We start from the raw sequence: 25,355 nt of genomic DNA on the forward strand, positions 1-25,355 counted from the left end.
ATATAATTATGAAATATAGAAATATATATCAAAATATAGAAAGCAATATGTGTAATTATTGTCATTGAAAATAACGGTTAAGTATTTTATGGATGCATTAAATATCTCAAGGTATGCACTTATTGCTTAGCTTTGCGGTTAATTTATTTAAGCCGGCGAACTCGCTAAGAAGTCACACAAATCGTCCTTGTTTCATCATTGTATTTTAAGGACAATCAGAAGACAAAAGAAGAGATTTCATGATTGTTTTCTCAGCTTTTTATGAACGGCCGATCATAAAACAGCTTTCGCTGGCAAACTTTTCAGCCATTGAATGAACACACTTCTGGATCACTTCTATGCCCTATGACAGCCGGCACCCAAGAACTCGACCACTGTCCTTAAGTGGCCCTAAGAGCTCCTTTGGTATATACGTGCTCCACTTCGCCTCAACCTTCTCAAAGGCTAAATGGAACCTTCTTGTGAAACCACGACAGTTGAGGAGGGGGAGCTTGTGAGCATTGCCCTATCTGTATCTAACGGCAGGACATGACAATAACGTAACTAAAGAGAAACGCCTGACTTTCCCAACGTTTGTGGTTGCGACGGTGACCGAAGTGGGGTTCTGCTTTTGGCCGCGTAGCCAACACAAGCCAGTTCTGGTCTGTGTCAGATAGAGTCCATACATTCATTGAAGCGCTTTCTGTTTTTTTTTTTATGAGTTAAGGAAGGATCCTGGAGAATGATATTAGACGTGTGTTGGAGTTTTCATAAAACGAAGGATATCATTTTTCGCTAAAAGAAAACACGTGCGCTCGAACATGAGAAATGTTTAACTATTTCTTCGCGCATTAAAAGTTATACTAACAAAATGTCTAATTATTTGTACGAATGCATGAGGATGCGATTTGTCGAACATGGAGATTTTATTCACTTCTGGTAAGCCGGTCACAGGCTGCAGTTCGGTTATCATCTAGACGGCCGTAGGTTTTTCTTCATTACCGCTCGTGCCTAATGCTAGGTGTCCTATCTGAACCATATTTTCCTCGTATAAACTTATGGATATTCGGAGAGGAGCAATGAACATTGATTAATTGCCGTGGTTTTCCGACACTATAGAAAGCGGCACTCATATCAAAAGTCTTTAGAGGGCACGAGAATTGACATTAGCATCACCGTCTCAACGACATCCTCCTCGCTATAGATGCCTCACCGCGGACTGTTGGCTGCTAAAACAGTGAGGGCCAACGAGATACAACAATGGAATAATCAGCAGCGGCCTGTGAATTACAGCAGTGGCGCACGGTTCTTTCGCCAAACGGATAAAAGCCCCCGGAACGAATGGGTTCTTAGCGGGAACAAAAGGCGACATAGAATGACGAGTCTCGCTAAATGTCGACATCTTTCTACTTTTGGAAAGTGGTCGAGTAAAGATCGGGTTACCCAGCCAGAAGCAGCTTTTGACCGTCGCAGCAGGATGGCGGAACCGAAATCAGAGAAACGGTGACCGGGTCCTTAGAACACAAACTTCCAAAAGGACTAACAATGAGGCTGTTGTAAGAAAAGGGGCATTTGGGGCAGTAATAAAAAAGCTATGGCAGAAGCGTTGGAAAAAGTCTCGTTGTCCTAGATCTGTGCTTTGTTAGCGCCGCATAAGAGGGAAAGGTCGTGAGGTTTTGATACATTGTTGGGCAAGACGCCAAAACTAAGACAAAAAGTGCTATCTTAACGGTTACGGGGAAGGAAGAAAAGTAAGCTCGGAAGAATAAAGATGCTGGCTATAGTTGCAGCCGTGAACGAACGCGACGAGCAGCTACAGACCTCTCTCACTGAGAGCTTGCGTAATAATTCAGACAATGTTGGTCATACGCTGATTTAAATTGAAACACTGATGTCAGATGCCCAAGCCTGGTTAGATGAATAAAAGCGTTTTGACCCGCCGATCTCGGGGCAAAAGAGAAGCCAACGGTTAATATCCACAAGAAATTCTCTAAATCATTTGGATATTACTATAAAAATAACCACTAAGGATGCTCGCATCGTATTTGCGGCAGACTTAGCGCTAATGATGGCCGCTCTACTGCAATGGGATATGGTGGTTATTGCTACTTCCTAACATGCTATATGCCTAACATCGATAATAAACGATAATAAGTACTAGATAGCTGCGTATTCTGATCCCCTTCTATCTAACAGATCCTACTGTTTTTCGTATAGCGTTTCCTATTTCCTTATAAAAGTATGTTTTTGTCTAAGCCAACTAAAAGACTTCTCTTTTTTTTTATTGGGGTATTTGCAATGCGTAAGCATAGTACGTATAATATTTGTTCATTCTGAGCGAATGTGATAATTTAACACGTTTTCCACTACTGGGAGCCAGGCACCGATAATAATAATGATAATGTTCTTATTGAACTTGTTCTCTATCCTGGTAGTGGGTTACAACGAAATCGACCTAAAAAAAATTGAAAATTCCATTATCGATCTTTGCATAGACGACGCTTTAAACATCCATGACGTCTAAAATCTCTAAGTTTAGTTCTGATCTTACCGATCCGCGTATGAGTGCACGCCTTTCTCCTTTCGGTGTAGCATTTGTGCTACATTAGCATGAAAGATTGTGTGAACATATCCTTTACCCTTAACGTCTTCGTTACATTAACTTCATTCGCTTCACTAAACACACTATGAGAATTTGAACCGAAGTTTCCCATCACCTTTTGCACTCGTACATTACCTCAGTTGCCTCTTTTGTAACCAGCTGTTCAACGCTATCCATTTGTTTGGACGTTTCCTTATATGGGACATATAAAGATGATTGCGATGCTATTTTAACATCTTCTCGGTGCCGCGACGACCTCGGTCTTTAGCTGTATTTCAGCGCAAATTTAAAAAGGCGTCAAGTGAGCGAGCTTTTTGTTTAGCAGCGTCCGAGTTCCGGGTGACCCGCTTTCAATAATAACCAGGTGCAAAGTCAAAAGAATCAGCCGTACGTTTAGCCCCATGGTCTACAGTCATAACGTTCCTTTTGGGCACGTTGGGTCGTGTGTTACATGCCATCGTAACGAGCAGTTCGTCTAACGCGTTACGTCATACCTCTGCGTAAATATCACTATAAATAAGATTATCGTATTGTGCTAAACGTATGTCTAAGTAGATGAGAACGTTGAGTACGCTCAGGGAGCAACACTCCTGATTTGCGTCATTCACACTAGACATTGTTATCGCGTGATTTTTTTTCCCGAATGACGACTGCTAATTTAAAATACACGCCTTTTTTTTCATCTAACAATATTCTTCGTAACCATTTAAAAGGATACATCTAAAATAACGGATTGGTCGAACGCTATCTAGCGCCATTTTGTGTCCGCTAACAAGCTGTAGGTATGTAGGGCAGAATTCGCTTACCTAATTACTAAATTATTCGATACGAATTAATAATATCAGTAATAATAATAATAGTACTGCTACGTCGATCAATGATCGTAGAACAGAGTGTCCTTAGTTCAACGCTCGGTAGCTGTTTCCACACGCTTTTAATAACCCAAACATCCTGTCTATAGTCACTCGACTAGATAATAAAGCTAAGCGAAAAATCACTAATTATCTATTCTTGATATCGTTATTATCCGGTTTATGGTTAATTACGCTGCGGATTCTTGTAAAGACAAAATCATTTGCAGATTACCCAGAAAAATACATCCGATACATTTCCTAGATAGTTCAATCGAGAACAACCACTAACTGTTGATTTTCGATCCGCTTCATTTAAATTCTATTCTAGAGCTAGCAAAAGACTATATAACTACTATAATAAGTAATATAATTGTAGTAATAATTATTGTTATTATTCGACATAATTCTGAGCGGAATATTTTAGACTTCTGAATGCAGACGACAACGAATAGTAAACAACACAGTATGCAACACAGATGTAATCATATTTATAATTTGGAGAGTTCATTATATGTAATAGTTTCTGCATTTGACTGATTGAACTTTGTACCTCTGTGAACAGTTTTAGAGAGCAAGCGACGATGGAGATCAGAAGCGGTTTGGCTGACGGGCAATTCATCCATTTGCATTGCAGACTACAGGCCCTGACCGCATGTGACTGTAGGCTATACTCGGTTGAAAGCCTGGCGTGCAAGCGCGTCTCTATAGTTTAGAGGCACTGCAGATGGCATCGTTGATTCATTACCTAGAGAAAATCCAGTCCCTCCAGGCTACACGTAGTTTAATTTATACGGCATAAGTTGCAAATCATTGGGTCGAAGACGTAGCAAATGTAGCGGCTTAAACGTAACTTAAAGTAATCCCTCTTAAGTCCAATTTTTGTCTGAATGTTAAGCCGAGATATTTTGAGGCTTGACCTGATAAAGGTTCCATCATGATTGACTGAATAACTTGGTATGACGACAAAGCACCAAGTAGTTTTGAAAAAAAAAGTACATCTTGCTTTAGAAAAAGGCCAAGAATCTTATAATAATAATATTTAACATGAGCCAGTTTGTTCTCAAATCTGTTGGCCTTAAAATATGATTTTGAGCTTCATGAGTATGAGGTCGTAAGTAAAACGAATGGTGTGCAGAGCGGGACTCGATATGAAGAAGCAGGACATGCGCATAAAAGGTAAGTATTAGTGGGCCTAAGACGGGCCCAAAGAAGCATCAGTGTAATATCCTAGTTCAAACTTAATGTAAGTTCAAGTGCAGCGAACGAAAACGACCGTAAGGTACAATAATTCTAATCGTTATTAACTAACCTCATCGTTAACGCATCCTGCATTTGTACCTTGTTCGGATTCGGACCTAATGACGAGGTTAGGTTGTGGAAATTTCAGCCTTGGATAAAATTCGGTATTTAGTACGATTTAAAAGATTTTGTGAAATGTCATTAACTGTGGCTCAGCAATTGATTCAATTATATTCATGACTGTTTTTAGGAGTGTTTATTTGACGTCATCTTGGCAGACTAAACTATTTTGGCCTTTATGTATAGCTCTTACATCAATAATGAAATAGGGTATTCTGGGCCGCTCTACCATTAAAGTACAATACAGAAATATAGTATACATTATCTTAAGCTGACGCAAATTACAATAGAACGACTCACGGCGATGGCATAGACATGGACTAGGCCTCGTCACAGGCTAGACAGCCTTTACATTTGGCCGCGCTACCGAAATATGTTTTCCTGCATATCCCATAGACCCTTTCACGTGCAGCTGCTTGCCATGGCAACCCGATAGGTCCTAGTTCCTAGGTCCCGATAGGTCCTAGTTCCTAGGTCCCGATAGGTGACCTAGTTCACGGTAGTAAATGGTCCGCGGTAGGGTGACTCTAACTTCTTGAAGAGTACTTTCGTCGGCCGTTTAACCTTTACAAGCATCTTTACCATTCTCGAAGTCCGTCGGGGGAATCGCTCCTTCACATGCCGTTGTCGATTTCTCATTTGCCAGTGCGTACTTCTAGACACCCCGCCTGCTGGAGTTTCCACAGCCGCAGTACTGTTTAGACAGTACGGCCCAGTAGCCAACAAGCGATTACAAAGGCATTCTCCACAGATTCTCGTTCAAGTATGTATTCAGCGAAAACGCTTCCTGGAACTGCTGCTGTCTTTCCACAATTATTTAAACCAACCTTTCCGTCACCCGTTCAAATCGTGCACTCGACCAGCCCGGTCCATCGTAAGTCTCCGACAACCATTTTGATGTGTCTGATGTAATTTCGTGTGAGGTAGTAAAGTCGCGTTGGCCGTCACGACGGCGCCAAGACCCCCGAAGCAGCCCTGGGCAACTTCCAGCGCTCGAATCGTGGCACTCGGCGTCGCTTTCTGAGCCGGCATACGCTAGACAGAATGGACACAATGATCGATCAATACTTGGAACTTTAAGAGGGACTATGAAGTCTAACGATACCTTCTCGGAGTAACGCTTCGGCGCCGGCGCCATGTGGGGCGCGTCGCGCTTTTCTGAACGTCGTTTCCGTTGCTGGGAGACCTCACATTGCACTAACATTTCTCGGACCGGATAACGAAGCGCTCTTCAAAACATTTTGCCAGTCTCCCAAGTGGCATACGGTGATTACTTTTATCAATTGAGTCTAAAGAACGTGGAATAGTCCTGCTTACCTTTAAACTAGGTAGACCACGCTATATTTAAGCATGCACGCTGGGATGCAAAGCTGTGTGTTTAATTGTATTGTACGAGCAGGGGCTTCCTTTCTAAGTTCACTGAACGTTATCTAACTCGAGGACGCTGCTATGTACCAGTGGTACGGTCGGACGCGACAAAGCGTCTGAAGGTTAGAGCCCAGCGCCTTAACTATGGCATAGGTTCGCTTTCTCCTTTAAGTAATTTAATCTAATGCAGTCAATAACAACCTAGAGGTGTCACTTACACAAATACGGTTGGAATTTGTCAACGGCCCACAGTATCGCTAGGCGCTTAGTCGAGTTTTGGCATCAATCAAACGGCGGCTGGCGTATACAACAACCCACTCGAGCCCTGTATTCGATCCAGACCAACCTAGACAGCGGTCCGTTTGTAATCTCGTCTCCAGATCCTGCCAAAAGGGACACAGGGCAGTACTCTTTTGAGCTAGGATTGCAACAGCCGACAGGTTCTGTCGTTCCAAATGAAGCGTTTCGTATTCACCGCGGAGAAGAGTAATTTGCAAAAAAAGATCGTACAAATCACCGGTGATAGAAAACCAACCCCAGGAAGCCCTTCAACTCCCTAGCCGACGCTAAGGTAAGCACGGTTTTTGCTGCCCAGATCTTGCTAGGATTCAAGAAAATTCCGGCGGCCGTGATCTTGTGGCCTAAACAGACAGCTTTCTCGGTTTGGAAAATGAATTTTCTTGCTTCTAAGTGCAGCTCAATAAAATCAGTGGCAGCAATTGCCCTTCGCAAGTGAGTCGCGCATGTGTCGAAATCAGATGGGTATATTATGGCACCGTCGAAATAGAGGGGAACCATGTGGTGCTCTTACTATCTAGCGTCTATCAGCCCTCGTGAAAAACTAGGCCGTTGGCCAGATATTGATAATGTATCGGCTAACGCCTAGCTCTTTTATATGTTGGCCGCGCCCGAGTTAACGTTTGTTTGTTGTCCTGATTGTAATTTTAGAATTTTTGCTGGAAAAATGACGTGGACTGCAGTGTAATCATAGAGTCAAATCGATACGTGTCTGGAAGTCTAATGAAACAGCCCAATGCTTTTTACCCGCTGCAATATGTCATGTGAAGCCCACTGACATGATTGATACTGCATACGTAAGAAGAATAAGCAGGAAATTTTTTTTAAAAAGTATTACACAGTTACCTCCTATTATCGTCTCCGTGAATTGCTCGTAGCGGACAGTTTCTTAAAAAAAAAAAAAATAGCATTCTTGAGATTCACTGTCTAATAATAAACTCTGGTTTTGAACATCTTTTTTAATAGACATTTTCTTATAGTGTGGGTTTGCGTAATTTTTACAATCAAGTAAATGGCACCTTCTTAACTTTGGGCTGATTTAACGCGGTAATTAAATGTATAAAGTAGGGTACTTTAAGACTGGATTAGTTGATTGCAAAATGACACGTCGTGAAGCTTTTTTTCAGTGTGAAGTAAGTGAGCCTCAGCAACGCACCGACCTACAGAGGTGGCCAATTGGCATCATGATTGTGTTATAGTAAGCTCTGTCGTTCCATATGCAATGGCCAAAAAACTAACCAAAATACGTCTTGGGAAACCGCCGTTATTTGCGTCATCCGAACTTTTTCGTATCATTTCGCTTCGAAGAATCCTCGCGATATATTTTATTCCATTTTGACATTGAACTTTGACGACCAAGTGTAGCATCTGATGTTTGTATGGATCGCGTCGTTTCACTTCGACATTTTTGCTTTGTATTCAGGCCACGGCCGTCTTGCCTAGGTCTATGTATATACTAGTCATATGTTGTTTTCTTTGAAAAATCGTATAAATCGTATACTACCGTGTGAGCATCCTTGAAATGAAAACCGACTGAGAGAGAAAAAGCAGACCTACAAATTGCCTCTTAGAAACTTACTAGAACTGTTGTAAATGTGATAATTTTCGTGGCATTTATAGTGAATCCAGTGATCGAGTACGCACCAACAGCTAGCACGAGACAATTTCACCAGCTCTGTTCTGTAGGGTGCGTATAGAGTTTTGAATGGGCTTTGTGGGCATCTATGTCTGCACGCAGATATAAAATGTGATAAAGACAAGCAGACAGAATTTGGCACGATCATAGCAGCACCGCTAACCAAGGCGATGATGTCCCACAAGCTCATCGGCTATGGCGAACAGGATTCTTTTTTGTGGAATTTTCCTCTGGATGCTAAAGAAGAATCACAACACTTCGTTCCCTTATTTCAATATTAATAGGCCTGCCTGCCTGCCTGCCTGCATATCTTGTGATCCGGTTATGGCATAGGAACGGCCAGATGTCAATTCGAACAAATATTTTTACTATCAATTTGACAAATTCTACGACAACACAACCCGATTTCCTTCTGTTCTCAGCCCTAGCCCCGTTTTTCACAATAAATGCTGTCGAAGAGAACAGAGAAAGCGGTTCTGGCGGATATACAGAAGCCAGAAGACCAAACGTTGAGCGAGATCTAGTCAGGCTATAGTATCTATCTTAATACGTTATTTGGCTCTACCTTAATATTTGGGGTTTTTACTGAGAAGTTACGCCTATACAGTGAAGATTAAGATTAGACGAGTAATTTCAAACAAATTCATTCACCTAGCGGTGTATGATCATAGAGGATACGTGAACAGAAGCGTAGGGATATTGTACATGTAGATTTGGCCCTGAACCCCATCGTTTTTGGTTTGGATCTACGATATTTGCATGGTCTCTTGTTTCGTAACACACCTACCTCACAACAGCCTGCGGCGTCCATAGCTGAAGCCGTAAACAGAACATAAAAGCCTCTCTGCTTGATTGCTCTTTGAACTATTTCATTTTTCGCACAATGATTGTCTTCTAATCATGCGTACCAATGAAACAGTCTCACCTCGATATCAACAATGGTTATCATCGAGAACTAAGATATCAGTATACTTAGTTTTAAGGCTTTTTGCTTTAATTTTTATGAAATGTAACAATTTTATATTTGGCGGACTTTGCATACAATAGTTCGGCGAAATACATTATACACTTTGCGCTGCGGATATGGAATGGAAGGATCCATTGTTAAAACGCATTTAATTTCTGAGATAAGTGATTGGCTTTCTTAAATTAAAATTAACGCCATTTAGAATCTATACGAACTCAATTTTTCGCTATGCACTTAATTTATCTGACACGTATGTGATTGGTAGTTCACTTATGTTGTTATGCAAGACTATCAATGGAAACTTCTCTCTAGTATCTTATATAACCTATATATAAGTTACATATATAAACTATCCACGTTGCCAGATGTCGGTACGTTGTCGTTCACTCCGTCCTCACCGCTCGTACTGCTTTTCAGTTCTCATAAGTGACGGTCAGAACAGACCTTCGTTAACGTTCAGCTGAACGCCCGCTATTCATTCACACATACACACATTGGGTTGTTCTTGACCTAAAATAGACTGACTGCAGCTCTACCAACAGAGGAAACGAAAGCCTGCGACAGAACAGTGCCTTGAGGCGCCTGGTCGGCAGCCGTCTGGCTCATCCCGATTAGCTAAATGGTTCGGGTAATTTGATTAATTTGCGCCCGTGTATACTGCGGATGAACCTGGTAATGATAGTAACAGCTCGCGTTGTTAGCTTCTTCTTAACAATTACCGCTGGAGACAGCAAAACTTCTTTCTGTGAGCCACCCTATCTAATCGATACAGGCCGCCTAGTCACAGGGCTCATGGTGTCCTCCAGCGGCAATACGTAACACAAATACGTGAAATCGTCTTAGAGAACGAAAACAAAGGCCATGAAGGTCTGAGTAGTACAGAGTCGAAGGATACACCCCTCTACTAGTCTTTGCCGACGGCTGAACAGGGAACTCACGTGCGCTTCTACGGGGTAGAATTTAGGAACTCGTGCCTGAAACAGCCGAGGATACACCTAGATTTATAACGACATATATTGAAACGTCCTCAGTGTTTTTCTTTATCATTGTTGCGATTCGCCAAGGCGACAGTATAGGGAGTGGCTGTATATATTCCTATATATTTTACTTTTTAAGCGAAACAAAGCAACGACGATATTCTCCTCAGGTATTTCCGTGGCTAAGTCAAAAGACCTAGCCATGGAAATTCTATTGTAAGTATGCGCTCCCGTACATGACATGGCAGAGTAGCGCATATACTCTGTCTTCGGGTCACAGCCCATAGCACTGGGCTCCTACCGACTACGCTGCTTCTTGGAAGATCTTTCTCGATCTTTTTGGCTCGCAAGTACAGCAGCGTCCTAATCCTGGCGTCTCTCACCGAGATCATGCAGCAAACAGCTGCTTATGTACCTACGAGCTTTTTTGCCTGTCAATTTAATCGTATGCCAATACAAATGGTATTTCCAAGGCCTGCTGAGTTCGTGCACCACCGTCGAGCTTGGTTAGGCAAGCAGACCTATCAATAGGAGCAGCCTAGAGTATACACCAACTAATTATGTTTTAAACTCCCTGCCATTGGATACTGTTAGTTGTTTCGATATCCATCTAATGCTTTACGAATTAATTTTTTTTAACGTGCGGCCAATTACAAGCACATATACACCGATAGGAAAATGAGACGTTCCGTTCGAAACCATATGAAGATTTTTTTTAGAAATAACCTTGTGATTCTTTACTTGTAAGCGTGAGTGCGGAAAGAAATCGAAGAATGCGCGTAAGAGGACTTAGTCGCTACTAGACTAGAAGAACAGTGTCTGAGCTAAGCAAGACTGAAACTAGTAGCGGCAACAGCAGCATCCGAAGGACTTGCCATCCTCGTGGTTTCCTCAGCAACAAGATGATGCCGAAACTCAGTTGGCACTAGAAAACGACAGGGAAAAATTTTTTTCGTTTTCATAAATTACGCAGGCCCTTTGAAGCCTCTGGTCGAGCTGGTACAATAACAATAGCAGTAGTAGTCTGCTATGCGGCACTGACAGGCAACAAACAAACCCCAAAGCTACAAGAAAGGCAAAAGAAGCTGTCGGTCCGCTTGAGTAGTCATACATTTTGCAACACTGTCCACATGCTGTTTACGCTGTAAGTATCTGAAGCAGATAGAGGATTTGTAGAAACATCTCGAAATCAAGGAACATGGAACGAGCTTTCAGAGCTAAATGGCACTGACGAACGCCTGAGAATACGTAGAGCAACATCGCCATTTTTAGCAAGAGCAGCGGTGTACCTGCGATCGTTCCGGCATTAAATGCAACTAGCGGAGTCGTCATTATCGAAATCACAGTGACAGCAGCGTTCGTTATCAATCAGTGACGCGGAATCAGCGGGGTACGCTGCCATCGTTTTAGAGGGAATTAAGCGCTGAGAAATCCAGAGAATCATTCAGCGGAAGTAGAAGAATAGAAAAAAAATAGCAAAATAGAATAAAGAAAGATCTTAATGAATTGACTTTATTCGACGAGGGTGCAATAGGCCACTTACAAGCGAAACCTGGTTGCTACTCGTTCGCTTTCAGCCTTGGCCTCGATCTTTGCCCTCGTCCTACGACATCATCTCATGTAATCGGCCTTTCTATTCTATCTCCCTATTTGGGTGGTGTATACCTAGTGTTTGTCAGCTCGTTTTCTATTGTTGTATATGTACATAGCGACGCTTTCACTATCATTACACATGCAATGTGCGTGGCGATGACGGAAGGGCAAATAAAAGCTTTGCCTAGGCCCTCTAGGGTGTTGCTTTTTTACTGCATCCTGTCAACTCCTCCGTGCCAAGGCAACTTTAACAGCCTAACTGAGAAAAGGCGTGATCAGCTATCACAGGCATCACCTTTCGCATTAGCAACGCTGGTGTGTTTCTTCTGTCTTTTTTGTGACAAGTGCTTGTTTTACGTGAAAAATGAATAAAATGCAATAATTTCTGTTAAAAGTCCTTGGACTTACACACAGTGATCTGTATTTACCGTTCTTGTGTGCCATAACGATTTGTAAAGTGTAAGTTAAGCTTTGCTGTATTCTATAAAGCTAAATTGCCATTGAAGCCATCGGATCAATCTTTACTTATATGTATTCGTCCCTCGGTCGTATTATTTGCCTAATCTGGCGTTATTCTAACTAAATGTGTGGACAATAGTAATAATAGCTCAAATATTAATAAATTCTACGCAATGCGTTCTCGAATCGGGATAGCTTTCTGAAAAAGAAGACACGTCAATATATTTTTTATTGCAGACTCAAGTGTTTAAAGAAATCTTCCATTTCGTGTAGCTTTATCCCAGGATCTTCAGCCAGGGCCCAATAGAATCAACTCTCGTACAAGGAGTTATGCATGCGTCAATCAAACATTTAACTTACGAGGTGTCATGCATCATTCTATATACAAGCTACTCTTTCCCTTTTATAACAAGTTACGTGTGTCTGGCAGCGTGGACAATGGTTAGTATTTCTGGTCCTATAAGAGACCCGAGCATTAGGAAATTTATATCAAAAATCCCTAATCGCCCTTAGCTGTTTTCTACGAAAAAGCGATAGTTCATTTCAGACATCTGTGCGTTTGGTCTTTCTAATCTCTTTTCTATTACGATGTTTCAGTTCATTCACTGATTTCCTTTTTGTCTGCCTGCACGATCTCAAAGTTCCAAGCCAAGAAGGAAAGATCGCTCTGCTGCTAGCAGCTCCCGCCATTATGATCTATAGCTTCTTCCCAGCAACATTGTCCGTTCGTCCGCCAGGCAGTCAGCTGTATCGTTGGCGCTATGTCTCTTTTCGGCAATAGCTGTTACACCATTCCGCTGGCCAGACTGGAGCAACATACTATTCGCTATCCACCCAGAGCCTAGGATATAAACCAAGCAAAACACACGAGCAATGTCAGGAATGAGGAGACCCTACGGAGTCCTTGTGTCACACACAAGCTGTCGCGTTCAGCATGGAGGCACTGCATAGTCCGGCGAATAAACTCGAAGCTCTTTTCGTTTTTTGTTGGATCGGACGAATGATGGAGCCAGTTTCTGCTCTGGATACTGCAATGATGACCTTCGTACCAGGCTGTGTCATCAGGCATTCTAACGTTGCCTTTGTCGAGTTCAGAAGGAAAACGCAACGGGAGTAGTTCTAAAGGCTTCCGGTTATGGCACAAAGCAGTCAGTGACTCTCAAAATGCTCGCAACTGTCTACACCCTTGAGAGGCTAGACTTTGTTCAGTCTCGCTTGCTTGTGTGCCATTTTCTACAAGAAGACGCATACTTTGCCCCTTTCTCACGCCGCTCTTTTCTTTGAAATAAATGTGCTATTTTCGACTGAATAATTCTTGCCGCTGGAGGGACAAGCAGGAGGCAAGCTTCCGACCTAAGTCTTTAGATATGAGTGATGCTGCCCGACGCGAACTTGACTATCGCCCAACTAAGGCCCTGTTCTCGAAATTTAGAGCTCAACCCGCCCGTTCGCTGGCAACGCACAGTAGTCGGATGCTGTAAATTCGACCCAGGTCAAATTGAACCTTTTCCGAAAAAGGCCACTGGCTTTTGCTGAATTACGCATAATACATAGCGAGTAGTAAGTCTGGGTGAAACTGATTTTTTTTTAAGTGTCGATAATATAGCGTGTGCAACTATATCAGATATCTGTCAGTCATATTTGTAGGCTACAGAATACATACGGAGTATCGACACACTCTCTAATAATACAACACGGTACGATTTAGGTGGGCTGCAAGAATGGGTTGTCATAGTACTTGAATCAAATATAAGTCAGAACAAGCACGACTTATTCTATCCAGGCCATTTTAGTGTACCTCGTGTGCAAAAGCTAACAAGATCTATGTCCGAATAATATTGGATTGACCACGAAGTCTGTAATTGTATTACGTGGGTAGGGCGAAAATCGGACGGCGGTAGCTGCACCGCCTCAGATAGTGCTTAGAGTGTTTTCAAAAATACAGATCAGAAGAACCGCACGGGCTTTTATGTAAGAAAAAAATCTGCAAAAAAAGATAGATCGGCGTTGTGGCTCTGTCATCGTAAAACCAACAAGACTAAGCGTAAATGCTGCATACGCCAATTTGTACGCTGACGTGCCGCCTGCCATCCCAGTCCTTCATTCTGTTCATAGTTGTTTGTGTTTGCCTACAATGGACGCACTATAAATTCACTTATCGCGTGTTTCCCTTCCGGTCACATGCGTCCATCAAGTGACGACTTTTTTGTTGTATTTAATCAACAGTCGAGAACGTTTTTTGTTTGGTGCTTGCTGACGCTTGCTTCGGTTTCTAAATATAAATGTTCGCTATTCGTGTGTATTTTCAACGTCACGCGAGAAAGATATGAACGCATTGTAAATGTTCTTATGTCTTAATAAATAATTGAATAGGCTTCTTGTAAACTGACTTGGAGCCGCTTGGACGCGTACGCAGCATTAGAAGCTGCTTAGTCCTTGCTTTCCAATCTGAGGATTGTTTTGCACCCTACTGGCTCGTATGCTTGCTTTATGTCACTCTTCCTGGCCACGACGACTAGATCCGCTAAGTCTTGTTGCCACCTGCTGTATACATATATTTGGGAGCTAAATGGTATCGTCTTAGTTAGACCTCGGTCTTTTTCTTTTTCTATATGCCACCCTCGTTTGCCATTACACAGCCTATAGCGACAAACCAACCCTGATCGGTACGGATTAGTGCGGAGCGTATTAAAAATTGTTTACCTATGATTAGGCGTTGTCGACTATCGAGTCTGCGGTTCCACTTGTATTAGCTACATCCGAACCGATGCCGTAATACATAATAATGAGTATTTCTCCATAAGATTGTTATTACGAATGGCTCAAAGCTCTCTCGCTAATACACACAACAAACAATTGTTCTTAAGCGCATCTGCTCTTAGTATTCAGGTAAAGGAAAGCTCTTGCTTCACTTTCTCTTAAACCTCAGAATCCCTTGTAGGAACTATGAATGCACTCAACATGTACATTTATAGTTTCTTCCTGGAACGGAAACGTGGGGGGCAACCGACTTCAAGCTAATGATAACTTTGGCATAAAGAACGCACTTATTCAAGCCATCTAAACAGTCAGTCGTTTGTTCACCGGGCTAGCGCTTTTTTCTATTTGCTTGCACTATGTTGCTATAGATAACCTATGAATGTGTTACAAACTAATCCGAGATACTTTGAGATTTCGAATAGGTTTCGCACTACGTGGCGCTAACAGACGAAATTTCGTTGGTACATATCCGAGTTTTCAGGGAACCTGTGAATGAAATAAGTGGAATTTAGTATAGGAAAAATTGGTTTGGGAGAAGATGTCTGGTCTCGAGAATCGACGCTAGGCAGTCAAGTCTTTCGAAAATCACGACGCTGCGAAAACTTATCGCAAACTGGTAAAGACGTTGGGCGAAGGGATCGTAGACGAAAGCACAGTACGCGAACGGTACAAACTCTTCAAGAACGGAGATAGATTGGAGTGTTGAAGATCAGCCGGGAGATAAGCACACTGGACGGGACCTGAAGGACGAGGGCGCACTCATGCAATGGAAGAGGCTTTTCACTGAAGCAGAATCCAAGAGATCTGGCGGTTAAAACTGGCATTTTAGAAATAACGTGCTACAGAAATGTGGAAACTGAATAAAAAAAAAATAAGTTCCCTGTAAATTGACTTTAGGCAGGTTCAATTCGTGTTGATGATGTGTAACTTGTGGAACTTTAAAAATCTGCCTGGAGCATACGGTTGTCGTAGACTAAGCATTTGTTTCGTCAACCGAAGACGAACCAGGCGAAAGAATGACATCGCCTTAGATCGAAACCGAGTTCGGCGGCAGGGTCGAGTATGTTGGGACGTAAAATTATGGTAGTACTTGCACTGAACGTTAGGGACGTCTGCTGGTATAAGTTACTTGCCAAGGATGCAACAGTGAATGCAGTTCGCTATCTCGGGTTCCAAGGGATTCACAAACCATTGTCAAGGCAATGGAAAGAACGCAATCTGGTGTTTCGACGACGACAAGACTAGATCTCATCGCGTTGGCTTTTAAGACGGCTGCCGCAATGACGTTGCATGTCTTCTTCTTCTTCTTCTCCCGCATCTTAAAACGCTACTAATTAGGGTGGTTCCAGTGATATGGGTCGCCCACGTAGCGTAAGTTCAGGTTTTGTAGGTAATTCAATTTTCACTTAGAGTTAGATCTCATTAGCTCGTCGTCAACTAAAGTGGCCTGGACAGCTGAATTAGCTGCGCGTATCCAGACTTACGTATGTTTAAGGAATAGATTATGGTGACTGTTTGGCAACACGCTATTTTCTATTATTAGAAAGTGTATCAATACATTATGCAGCTTCACGGACGCGTTTGACATTGTGCAGTCTTAACATATGGCTCCCACGTGTCCCGTTTACTCGTACATGCTTTGTTGTTGAAATGCCAAGGAGAATATGCTCCATACATATTTACTGCTCGTTGTGCAGGATGCATTATACAGCAGAAATCGGTGACTTTTGTTGGCAAAGGTTCCATTGGTCTCGCAATGGAGCATCTGCCTTAATGAGATAATCCTCGAATATAAAACAATCGTCACTTGATAACAACGCCACACTTCATCGCCATGTCTCAATTACTTTCTGAATTGAACAAAGTAGCTAATGTAGGCTCCAAATCGTCTATATTCCCGATTCAAGTCCGTGTGATTACAGGGTTTTCTACGCTCTAACAAAACGCAACTGATGGCCAATCATATTCTCCTATTGATTTACATTGGGAGGCCATAAAGAGATTACATATGGAAACCGGAATGATATACACAAGGTTGTGCAGAAGCTGCTAGGACGCTGGGACAACAAACGCCTAAAGAATAAGAGCACATCTAACTAGAAATCATCACTCTCGCCTCAAAACATATTCAATTTCAAAGTCACGAAAATATAACATATAATTTGTTGTAGCTGATGACAATTATACTGATCGCTGCACCCTGATCTTCTCTTTATCCGCGTACTCGTAGGTAGTGCGTAGTCAGTAGGTAGTGCGGATGTCGTAATGAGCTGCTTTTAAGAACAGGCCGACCCACGTGGAACGATTTCGTACAATACTAAGCATTAACTTTGAAGCTGTAATGGTATTGTTGCATTATCGGGCCTCCTTGCACTTGCTAAACCGTTTAACCCGAATGTCGAAGGAACTCCTGGCCTACGCAGAGGTCCCAAGTAATGACCTTCAGATCTGTTTTTCTAGCCAGCACCTTGGACCCTTCGGGCAGCTGAGCGGGGTTAAATCGTCGCTAGCCATTGCAACGTCACAAGAAACGCACCCAAACTGTTTATATAACGACTTTCTGATCTGGATGGGAAAACGATATTAAATCATCATGGTGCTAACTCGTGCAGGTGGGATAGCCTTAAATCTGTCGTCACTGGTAAAGATACGGGCTTCTCAAGAAGCTGCCTTTTCTGGAACGGTTAAATTGAGAAAGAACGTTTCACGTCATAATGTTACATGTGTAGACATCAAGAGTAAAATAGTTTCCAAGAGCGAGTGTCCTTCAAGAGTGTTGCGATTCACAGTTTTATGCTTTGTTTTGCCTACGCCGGGACAGAATTCTTCAAAGAACAGACATTTAGCAATTTGACCGAATTCGAGGAGGTCCTGATGCAGCAAACGGGGGTTGATTCTATAGCTGCTCTCACACTCAGAGTTTCTTTTCTAATGAGCAGAGCTGTTCCTTTCTACGCAATATCTGTCTGCGATATAGACACTGCGCGCTCTGTCGAGGAAGTCCGTTTTTGACTCATTACTTAAAGACTTTTAAAGTATTTTGTATTCGGAGGTATGTGCAACGTTTGAGTAAATTTCAATTAAGCGCAATTTTTAAATGCATAAGGTTGCATGCGGGTCACGTGTTACGTTCTTGAGCCAAGATTTAAGGAATCTTTTACATAACAATAAATGCTCCTAAAAGTTCAAGATTCTCAAAGTTGACACGCCTCACTCCTAGAAGTAGCTATAGTGATATCCCTTTTATAGCACCATGTCCTTGTTTCCTTTTCCTTCAGCAACTACCGTGGCTTCACATTTAGCAATTTCCTGAGCTGAAGCTTCTGCGTTTTTAATCTGTATCTGTATATACATTGGCAACGTTCCTGTTAAGGTTGCGTCAGTTACATACCACACATTGAAAATATCCTGTGGAGTGACAACCAAGACCGGTGCAACAAAGCTAAATAAGGCCGATCCCAACGGATTATCCTGTTGCATGTTACGGACTAAAGGAAATGATTTTATTAGATTTCCGGGTAGTGAATTGAGCACATGGCACGCTCGTTTTTATTTGTATGTTCGCTGTATTAATATGATATCATAACGTATAGTGCTCGGTTCGCTTTGAAAATCAAGTTCAAATAGGACCCAAAATAGGCCCTCTATTTCTATCTCACCTGCCAAAAATGCCCATGCTGCATAAAGAGCTGGTACAATTTTATCCTTAACCTTTATGCCAGTCTGGTTGGATGCTGCATTCAAGATTAATCTTTTTATATGTGTAGGAGTGCCTTAACTGTATGTAATCTATGCAGAACAAGTCCGCACATTATCGGTTTTACTGAAACATCTTGTTTCTTAACGCCGCGAGCTCCGCACCGTAAAGACTGTATGGACAGAAAAAGAATCACGCGCCATATGGGCGCGTTTCTACGAAGTCCCTATTGGAGTCTTTCTGCTGTGAATGCTACTATCATTATTATTAGTGTTAAAATTTTGATATTTTTGCTAAATCAATCAAACTCTTAAAAAGGCTACAGATAGCAATTGTAATAGGAAGCGTACAATGTAGTTGCGTTTATTTTTAGCATGAAAGCCTGTAAGATTTAGATGCTATTTGTTTTCAAATTGATAAGTCATCTAATCTGTGTAGAGACAATCTGTTCGCTTAGGTCGAAAATTCTATATTATAAAGAACTAAGCTAGCACGAACAAGCTACTGGGGCATTTGATTTAGGCGCAACTTTGCCCTTTGATAACTTAGCTCATTGCAGTAACTACAGGGTGAGCAGTATATAAATCATAATTACAGGGCTATAGATATTGCTGTATAATTCCGTTTCTTCTCCTCTTCACAGCCTTGATTGGATTTGGCCGACAAATATCTTCGACACATAGCTAGCTTGCACAGGAATTATATTACGCTGGTACAAAAAATCCAACAGACCTGAAAATTCAATAATTTTTAAACTAGCTGGGCCAGAATGATTATTTGTTTAATATATATTGCAAGCCTATTTCTTAAACATTTGTCCCGGCGCTTTGACAGCTTCTGGGCAGCCATACCATTCTCGTTCCTATATGCAATTTCCCTATCTATGGTTTTTCGAGATAAATCGATAGTAGGCTGTACATCCATAGCAGCTATTCTTTTTAAGAGATGGAAAGTCTTGTAGTAGCAAAGACTTAAATCGGGACAATAAGCAAGTTGAAGCCAATGGTATGATTTTGCTCAATCTGGGAAGTAGTTGAGGTACGACAATAAGGTTTGGAGTTGTCATCAAGTAACCAAATTGCATGCTTTCGATTGCCGTGACAAAGGTCCATGAATCTCTTGAAAGTTGAGCGCGTTCACTATTTCAGTTTCAGCGAATACCTCATGGCAGAAGATGCCGCTGATGTCCGTCTCAAGTACTATTATCATTTTATGTCAGGACCTACTCGACATTGCCACAGAGCTCTATTTCTCCCCAGGCAAGGTCATTCGCTTGCCTGGTCCCCCAGGCCGAACCATGTCTGGCTTACGGCAAGCGAACGCTTTAAGCAGTGTTGATTAAGGTCCCGCGAATTACACGTGGAATACACGGCATGCATTTTCAACTGGCCTGTAGTCAATTTACGGGGGACCTATATTTCACATTTTCACTATTACCCACACGTTATTTACGAACACGTTATTGTAACACGTTATTTACGAACTGCCGGTTTAGGCCGACGGAGTCTTTATACTGAAACCCTTGCTTTTTGTGAATCGCCTCCTCGATGGTGAAAATGGGCTTTTGTCTTTGGAGTCCGACATCTTGTCAGCTCGTCATTAATCTTCATCTCTCTAGTTTCTGCTCTTGAAAAGTTTATACCATTCAACTGTACTTTTATTTAAAACTTCATTATTTAGTATTTTTTTTTACCGATCTTCGATGAATTTTCCCAGTAGTGTAGCTTCCAAAGGACAACAATTCACCACTGAACATGGATTTTTGACTTTAAAAGATTTATGTCCTGAATCCATTTTTCATAAACTCAATTAGTTTTCACTTGCAAGTTTCTAGGAATTTTCTAGGAGAAATTTTCAGACCAGTTTCGTCTTCTAGTGGTGCGTAGTTTAAAAGTTATTTTCATAGTCTGCCAGACTAGTTTGTAACAGCCTATAATAACAATAATTAAATATGAATACTAGAAGCATTACAGAAGTGTTAACAACACTTCTATACAAAGGAGCCACATGCAGAATTTGATGTAGAAATTATCTACTCTTGTTTGCATTTTAAAACTATGTGGAAGGACCACCAACTAAGATGTCAGAATTTTCATTTGTATAGTTTTTACGAGGCACGTTCATTTATAAAATATACCAGCCCTCGTCGTCTGTTTAGTCATTGGTTTGCACGGGTACAGGTGAGAATGCCTGATCTTACGTTTTATTAGATATAGTTCTTCTCCCATGATGAAAGCATGTCGACTGGTTTCTCACGCAATACCTTTGGGGCTTGTCATCACATGGGCATAGGCTTCTACGAACGTAGCCTTATGTCAATACACACTATCAGAATAGGCAAACTCTGCTTCTTTTAAACATGGTTCGTAATATTATTAAAGATTCAAGTTCGGAAATGGTTATAGAATACGACGTTCTTCAAATTTTCCACCTTACAAAATAGACCAGTCATTTGGACCCATATACGAATATAACGTACACGGATATTAATAAAATACCACACTTAGTCTGTCATGCATGTCTTATTTGCCCCAAATCCCTGGCAAATCTCGCATGCACTAATAAGATTTATTCTCTTAAATTAACTGATCCTCATTTCTACCTGTGCGCCGTAGTATTTGTTTTTAGGCCAACATGCGAGATATGTTTAATTCAAGTAGGCTTTAGCTGGAGGCGCCTCGTTGCTTGAAGAAGTTAAGCGCCCGTACACTGATTACCAAAGCCTCCCGATCTAGCATTCCCACTCTCCATGTAGGAAAATCATACTGAGACGCGATAGCCTTTCACTTGTCAACTTCTCCAGTTGACAAGAAACACTTCGATCGGTTGACGATACGCTTTTTTAGGACTCATATAAGATATTGCCTGGGCCATCTTTATAGACTAACGAGAACTCCGCAATGTTTAAAGGCTTCAGGACCTACAAATATATCGAAATACTGCCATTTTAGAAATATTATAGATACATCGTCATTGCGCTAGACTAGTATCTGTCTAAACACGGACATCCCGTAAAAAGAAACTTGCGAATGAAGAGGTTAAGTACTTTGTTTGACTTTTTGCAATTGGCAAAATGACCGTATAGATAAGCAAAAATAGTTCCATTAACATCGTGGCTCCGAGCACAAACAATCTATGTTTTACGGTTCGATTATTTAAAACATTCATAGAGCGAGCATTTACGATTCTTCTGAACCTTTTCGCGAACACTACTTTTGCTGTCCAAATTTTACTATATAAAGAAACTGAAGAATCCACAGAAGAAGATTAAACTGAATTACGACTCACTATCTTGACATCTTCCATTAGAAAAGGCTAGCTATTTGAGAGGTAATCGAAGATACTCATGCCGTCGGACAAAAATTAAGCTGAAATTGAGTTATTGCTGTTACCACTTTCCGATCGCATTTTCTGTCTCGTTCCTCGTTTTGTATCCATGCGTTTTTAGGCCTTATGAAGTCACTGCATGCTTTGTTGTACTTTTCAGCTATGTCTTTCTATCCTTGCTCTCTTGAAGCAAGAGCAATAGGTTTATATCGCAGTTGGGATAGCCTGCCTGCCTGCCCTTTTCTCTCCTATTTTCCTTGCGGCAATCGACAGCTATAAAGCATTTCTACTATTCTAGGGTTTGTCTACCCGGGCCAGATAAGAGAGGGCTTGTTTCATCAGTTAAGCTTAACGGCTACAGCTGATAGTCGTTGAGGTTTTGCCTACTGCTCGGTCTCAGGTGGCGACCGAGCAACCCGCACCTTTTGCTAATCGCAGAAGCCTTTTATAGTATTCTAAGGCTAGTTTCCTTTTCTAATCACTGTCGCCTGGAAATACGAAAACGTCACATGCCCGTCGATATCCAATCAACCAACTAGACTTCCGCTTTCGGAGGGGACATTGCCGGCAGTGGACAAGTTTACCACAACGACTCCCATTACCACTGCTACTGCTACTACTACTTCTTCTTTTTCTAGTAGTGCTCCTCTATTCCAGGTTTAGCCCTTATGTCTTACTGCCACCCTTCCTGCCATTTCTGTCCTGCCATGCTGCTACTCAATCGACTCAGCTGTTTTGCCACTGCAGGTGGCACAGGCAGAGCAGGTTCTTTCTTAATTGTCAAGTTGAATGAATGTAGGAACGACAAGCAACAAAGAGGACTGACGACTAGATAGAGAAAGAAAGCGAACTAGGAACGCATGGGGGAAGCTAGTCAATAATGGCAAGGTATGCGGCATGACGTCAGTGTACGGTTGAGGAACGGCCACTTCATTGAAGGCATGATAAGCAGTATATCCCTAGGTATTCATTTGCCGTTTCGGTGGACCCGGACCAACCCGAGCGTCGCTTGCTCTATTTTTGCTCTTCTCTCTATGTGTATCTGCGGATGACAAGAAGAAATAGATGAAAAAGGGACGGCGTGAGGTCCATAGGTGTGCGCACGTAGCGGACGAATAGGCAGCAGCTTGCTGAGAGATTAGCAAACACAACGCTACCCAGAGACCTCTGCCAGTGAGTCAAACGCTTCACTATCTGACCCACTACAACGAACCTGAAAGATTAAACGCACATAGAAGAACGCATCACAACCGGAAACACAAATGCTTAATATAGGAGAGTCAGAATCCAAAGTAGATATATAGGGTAGGTTTTTTATATAGCTATATATTATAGTTCGTATTTGAGAAAGGATTGAAAATAAATGTACAGCAACTAGTGATATGGTATTGCAAGGATTCATCTTGCAAAACTGCATAGACCTCGTGTATTTAGACAAGCGAAATGATGTTATTCGTTCTTTATAGGTTATATAGTTTATATATGATGAAGCAAGTCTAGGCAACTGATGGCTTTATTGAATTTAAGTACCACGAACGTCGCAATCGTACATCGTGCTTAGCTTTTTGTCAGTTCCTTGATCCATCGCTTGTACTTATGGATAAACCCCAAGTGATATGATCCTTCGGTCTCTAAATAATTAATCATGTTATACGATGGTCAGCCGAAACGCGTTTTAGCCTTAAAACGGTAACAGGATGACGCCAAGCGTACGTGCTTCTCGAAGTAAGTACCAAAGTTATGCTTGGTCACGTACATTGAGATGTGTGGTGGCCATAATACAGTCGGCCAGACACTGCAGTTCAGTCGCTATCAAGATAACATTGGAAAAAAAAAGATTTGAAAGTACCAGCAACAACTGGAACCTAGCTCGTTCGGAACATAAAGTACCAATGAAGAACAGAAATTCATGTGGCTCGATTAAAGCGAACGGGATTATATATACAACGTTGTAGCTTTCTCGTTTGACAAGCGTTTATGTTTATTCTTGCTTGTCATATATTGCAGTTATGAACGGAGTCGAACGAGTCATTCTGCACGATTTACTATGTCTGACAGTACGTAGATAGCGTTCTAACCAATGAAAGCGTTAAATACGCTACAGCAGATTGGCTTCGGGTAGCTCAAGGGAGCTGATGGATTATATGCGTTAGCTTTAAAGAGGAGGTAATTAACAAACTATGAACTTCTTCTGATTGTTGTTTTTGTTATTATTATTATTATATTACCAGCTAGGAACTTTATCCGACAGAAACCTATGGCAAAATTGTACTAGGCCCCAAGAACTCTGTTGATGACGCAATGCGTAGCATAGTAGAGTCGACCTGAAGTAGTTTGTGTACCAGAAATCATGTGCCGTCACTGTATTAAACATTTTATAAAGAGCGTATGATGAAATATAGCACCAAGATCAAGATTAATCCGTTTATATATAGGACAAGTAAACGTTTGTTCAACTTGTTTTTCTATTCGACAACATACTTCTGTAGCAATATCGTTGTACGATAACAACCGTCGAACTTAGCATTTACTTCTGAACAATGGTGCCAGCAAGGATTTAACAGAAGTGTTATTGATTTATAATTTTAATGTACTGTTTTTACTTATATGGCAGACTTATGAAGACGTCCTTTTTCGGTACGAGCTTTTGTGAAACGAATATTTTTTCTGATCATGCACAAACGTAGTTTGTACTATTGTTATTTTGCTGAAGTTCAATAAAAATGTATTTTCTCTTTAGGTTTGTTATGGTCAGCGCGACATTTCTACGTCATTCTTCAGCTCTCTTTGATCTTGCTAAATTTGCTTTAAGAAATTCTTGGGGTAGCCTGATCAACACAGAAGTTTGACAATTCTAAACTAATACAAATTCAATTTCTTTAATAGCAAAGGCGGTAAACTATTCATTTGTGAGCAGATCGCAAATCTGTTTCATATATGGCCGATATTATACATCGGCATAAATTTATTACGTACCTATTATTTATACAATTAGGAGAACTCCACGGTCGCTGTTGGTCCGCGCGATAGCTCTCGCTAAGGCAGTGTCTGGAGCTGAAGTTGAAGTCGTATTCAGTTTATGTTAATGAAAGCTAATTCAAGTGTGTTCTGGGACATTTCATAGAACTTCTTAAACGTATACATTGAAGGGATGCTGATGCAGTTGGCCGGCAATGTGGCGCTCGGTTCCGACATATTTATATATTGCCGTATCAAAGATTATATAAGAAAACAATTATTCATACAAGAAAGTCTGTGGGCATTAACATCAATATTAATGGGCATAGAGATCAATGCGCTAAAGGTTTAACAAATTCTAGTCCTTAAAAGCGTACCATATATGGAGCATAGTTGATAAAATACACATAGACCTTTATGAATACGAATGAAGCAATCCTGCTGTTTGAAGTCAAGCCTTTTGTTTCTAAGAAGTTATACTGTCTCATTCCTTCAAACCGCTAGGCGAGGCTATTATTGGGC

The 25,355-nt window shown here is 41.5% G+C and overlaps 1 protein-coding gene across 4 annotated transcripts in view; it reads left to right on the forward strand.

Moving 5' to 3' along the window:
• The window catches only part of LOC111271805 (uncharacterized), a 98,764-nt gene that overhangs the window by 67,790 nt on the left and 5,619 nt on the right, over positions 1 to 25,355 (forward strand). For 2 of the 4 annotated variants that reach the window (XM_086973035.1, XM_086973049.1), the window contains one exon: positions 15,333 to 15,742. The exons of the other annotated variants lie outside the window; for them this stretch is intronic. The gene's annotated coding sequence lies outside the window, so the exon portion shown is untranslated. Of the gene's footprint in view, positions 1 to 15,332; positions 15,743 to 25,355 lie in introns of those variants that run through there. 4 annotated transcript variants of the gene reach the window in all.

Source organism: Varroa jacobsoni, unplaced genomic scaffold (genome assembly GCF_002532875.2).
Source record: "Varroa jacobsoni isolate VJ856 unplaced genomic scaffold, vjacob_1.0 scaffold_180, whole genome shotgun sequence".
In the NCBI taxonomy this organism is placed as follows: domain Eukaryota; kingdom Metazoa; phylum Arthropoda; class Arachnida; order Mesostigmata; family Varroidae; genus Varroa; species Varroa jacobsoni.